General features: G+C 34.7%; 1 protein-coding gene across 2 annotated transcripts in view; it reads right to left on the bottom strand.

Moving 5' to 3' along the window:
* LOC111701383 (transmembrane protein 17) overlaps window positions 1–3,455 on the bottom strand; it is a 17,497-nt gene extending 14,042 nt beyond the window's left edge. The window contains exon 1 of one of the 2 annotated variants that reach the window (XM_023472648.1): window positions 3,218–3,455. The gene's annotated coding sequence lies outside the window, so the exon portion shown is untranslated. Of the gene's footprint in view, window positions 1–512; window positions 721–3,217 lie in introns of those variants that run through there. The other variant, XM_023472649.1, reaches the window with a different exon arrangement.
* Between the last annotated feature and the right edge of the window lie 1,011 nt (window positions 3,456–4,466).

Raw genomic sequence — 4,466 nt, 5'->3', positions numbered from 1 at the left:
AAACCACACAATATTGAAACCAACTAAATTCAAACCACACAATATTGAAACCAACTAAATTCAAACCACACTATAAACCAACCAAATACAAACTTCAAAATTTAGAAACCAACGAAATACAAACCTCAGAATATTGAAACCAACTTAATATAAACCTCACAATATTGAAACCAACGAATAAGAAACCTCACAATATTGAAACCAACTAAATACAAACCTCACAATATTTAAACCAACTAATTATAAGAAACCTCACAATACTGTGAAATCTACCAAGCAACACCAATAAAAAGAGAACTTTAAAACCAATCAACTAAATAACAAAGCAAAATATTACACACTTCATAATTTCAAACCATGAACCAATTAACCTAATAATGTTGAAACCAACCAATATTCAAGCAAAATTTCATGGAAATGTGAATTGATTTTTTTAAGATCTAAATATTTATTCAGTGATTAAAGATTAAAGATTTCATAAAGTTTTACAAATAATCTCAGAGAAATTTTACCACATATTAGTTTTTTTGAATTCACCAGCTGTAAAACAGAGTGTATTCTTAGAATGCCAGTGTACAAGTTCACATCCTGGTATTGATTTATCTGTACTAGGAAAACAGGCATCATAGTTTCCGATTTTTTCCGTGGTTTCATGGGGACATATTAAACACGTAGTATCCTGACAAAATCCAAACATAGGATTCACAATATTGGATGGAGGATTCAGTGTGAATTAAAATAAATTCAATGAAAATAAATCATGCTTATTTTTTTCCCTATATTCCATGTTATTGTAAAATGACCTGAACAAAATCAAGTTGTTTTTGTAATATTTGTTTACACTTTTACTTTCAGGTTTGTTTACTTTTTGTTTTGTCTCGATTATGATAAATCAGTAAAGTTTTATGAAAGAAAATGCATTTAGTTATAGAACTAGCATTTTCATATTGAAACTGGGAATGACACATTATGCATTTACGTGAGAGGGGGGGGGGGTCCGAAAGAAAAATCCTTTTATTTTTCCTTATTTACTTTACTTTATTTAAATAATCCGCAATATTTTTTTTGCAAATTTAGCAAAAAATTTATTGGGAAATCAAGTTCTAAAGCAGAAAATGTGCAAAAGCTAAAATTTCGTGAAATATGAATAATTTTACATTTTTGACTGGCCCTTGGCCAGGCGATTTAAATTTTACAAAAATAATGGCAAAATTCAGAGAAAAACTAAAAATTTGCAAATTTACTTCAATGGCGCCTGTGTAAAAATTTAAAAAATTCTTTTTAAGAACTAGTGCAATCTGATGGCTTTTTCAGAGGCTTTAAGTGTAATTACTGGAAGCCGGGTTAAATATAGATTTAATCTGGCAAAGGTAACATAAAGCTTTCAAGCATCATGCATGAGGAATCAGGCAGTAAGTATTATAATCCAGATTTTTGCTTAAAGTAAGTGAGGGCCTTGTGTTGGAATTAGAAAAGTAAAAAAAATTGACCAACTTCAGTCTCAGACCAATTTTTTAATTTCGTCAAGGATTACAAACATAACGGAATCTTTCGTTAACTTTGACAAACCTACCGTTTTGCTTACGCGGAACCTTGCGTAAAACCTGCCCTGATGCGTTATAGCATTGGTAATAGCCGTGAACAAAGGTATTTTTAAATGCTTTATCTGCTCAATTTTGAATTATCAATTATCAAATTCTCAAATTGATAATTATCAATTCAAAAACTGATTAATTTAAATTGTGGTTTCTCTACAAAAGTTACTTGCGCATCTACTGCAGAAAACAAATAGGAATTATCCAGGGGCGTACGAGGGCTTTTGCTTGGGGGGGGGGGGGGCACAATATGCGTGCGTAAGCGCCCAAAAAAATTTTGGGGTCCCCCCCTTGGCAACATTGTGCCCCTCCTTAAAAACACCTTTTTTGAAAAAAAGATTGATACCTTTTTTAAATTTTTTTTGCCACCCCCCCTCGCACCTGAACTTGTTTTGTTCACCATAAAAATACACCAAAAAGACTACATTTTTGGGTGGTTTCTAACCTTATAAAGTCTACAAATTATTCCTTTGCTTGAAAAACTAACTTTTTAACTTTATAAATTTATCACTTAACTCCATCACAGCTAACTAAATTAATAATCACAGCATCATTAAAAATTATATTTTTACTAATAAACGAAATTTCTTCTGAAATTTTTAGATAGAATTTACTCAATCTACATATTCACCAACTCCTTTAAGCTACAATTTTCTGGGATTTGCTTGCACAAACATTTCAATAATTTTTTCAGTAGAGAGCTCAAACAGCCTTATAGGGTGTAAAGCTATAAGTGCAAGATCGTTAAGTCTGCTCTCCGTCATAGTACATCTTGTGTAATGAAGTATTCTCTTTAGAAGGCTAAAACTTTTCTCTCCTTGTCTTGTATTAACAGTGAATTTAGACAAATCCTTAGTCTTTGTCATTGTCAGGTGTTACTTTTTAAACGTAGTTTCATTTTAATTTTGTATTTTCCAGGGGGGCAGTGCCCTGCCTGGAACTCCCAGGGGGGGCAAGAGGACTACTGCCCCCCTAGGTACGCCACTGCCTGGCCTGAGGAAGGGAAAAGCAAGCAGATGTAATATTAAAAGAGCCTCCCCCATGGGTGCCCCACTTCAGCCTCTCAGGGGGGGGGGGCACGCGTAGAGGGGGGCGAGGGGGCGCGGCCCCCCCTCGTACGCCCCTGGAATTATCCCTTAAACATGGTAAAAAAAAAGTTTCAAGGACACCGTTGTTAATCGGGCATTGCAATCTTTATATAAAGGGATACTGAAAACTACGCTTACAGTCCATTTAATCTTATTTTGTCGTATATAAGGGTGCATACAGGATTATATCACCAACTCTACAAACATTAATTCTATTAAAAGATAAACGTATAAACTTGTGAAATGAAAGGTTGCGGCAAAAACTTGAAAAAGATAAAAGCTTGTGGTTTACACATCTTATTCTAACCTTCACCTTCCTAAAGGAAACGAAAGATATATTTTTTGATCAGAGTTGAACATTTGTGTAGGATACTCAAAATCCTGATCTTGTGATCTAGATATACACTGTAGGCACTTTTGATTTTACGGATCAATGCTTAATCTCCTTCTTTCAGTTATCTTTTCAGGGTAAAATTTTCACTGCGGGGATATCGAATAAGGATTAAGATATCGATTTCAACAATACAAGATTACCTGCAGCTCAAATCGTATTCAAGTGACATGAATTAATGTAAATTAGCCTTGAGCCACTGTTAAGTTCAGTTCAATTCAAGAACCGGGTCGACATCTAACCATCTAGAGCGAGCTGTACAGTACACATTCAGATTATGCAACACACTGTTAAGTCCAGTTCAATTCAAGAACCGGGTCGACGTACATCTAACCATCTAGAGCGAGCTATACAGTAACAGTACACATACAGATTATGCAACACACTGTCAAGTCCAGTTCAATTCAAGAACCGGGCCGACATCTAACCAGCTAGAGCGAGCTATACAGTACACATTCAGATTATGCAACACCAAAGATAATATATATATAGATATGCAGGCAGGTAGAAACCTCCTTCCTAAATCGCTTGTAGCAGAAAACTAATTTTTGAACCTCTGAGAAAATGTGCAAGGAGAGACATCTATAGCAAATTGATTACTTTCTATATTCCTTTCTCCCCTTGCTGCTATCTGTAGGAAATACGCATTTGTGTTATATATAAACAAAGTGATAAATTAGCAACAATCCAGAGGATAAAATGCCATGCGTACGACAGAGATGGTGCTGTTTGCACATTTTCTCAAGACCTCTAAATTTATACCTGCCTGCATATCTATATATATATTATCTTTGTGCAACACACTGTTAAGTCCAGTTCAATTCAAGAACCGGGTCGACATCTAACCAGCTAGAGCGAGCTGTACAGTACAAATACAGATTATGCCAGGCAAAACGGGACACTACAGTACACCAAATGAACCGGACCCTTCTAGAGAAATTTATGTACTCTAACAATCGGATTTTCCGGAGGGGGGGGGGGGTAATCGGAATCTCTCCTTCTTGAATTGTTGTAAAGGAATTTTAGTCATTTTTGTGTGAAAAGACTGTCATATGGCTGTGGGTGGGAGGGAAAAATTGTGTTCTGACTTCACAGAGACGACTGCACAATGTTTAAACTTTAACTCATCATTAATTCTATAGTACTTAAAAATTGTGCGTCTTTTTTTTAAAGCTTATAAATTGTATTATTGGATGTCCTAGAATTTGTATTACTGCAACTTAGTAAAGAAATAACAACAATCTTGTCTACTTACAGTTTAGCTTGATCTTATTTATTTCTTGTTCTATGTAATTATACATAGCATCTAGTTCTATAAGCATATATCTACACATCCTCTGTTTATCTGGTTCTATAGCAAATGTACCTTACAGTATCCAAGTATCCTCTATA

This window comes from Eurytemora carolleeae, unplaced genomic scaffold (genome assembly GCF_000591075.1).
Source record: "Eurytemora carolleeae unplaced genomic scaffold, Eaff_2.0 scaffold154, whole genome shotgun sequence".
Taxonomy (NCBI): Eukaryota; Metazoa; Arthropoda; class Copepoda; order Calanoida; family Temoridae; genus Eurytemora; species Eurytemora carolleeae.
This window is presented reverse-complemented; position numbering and strand designations above follow the sequence as displayed.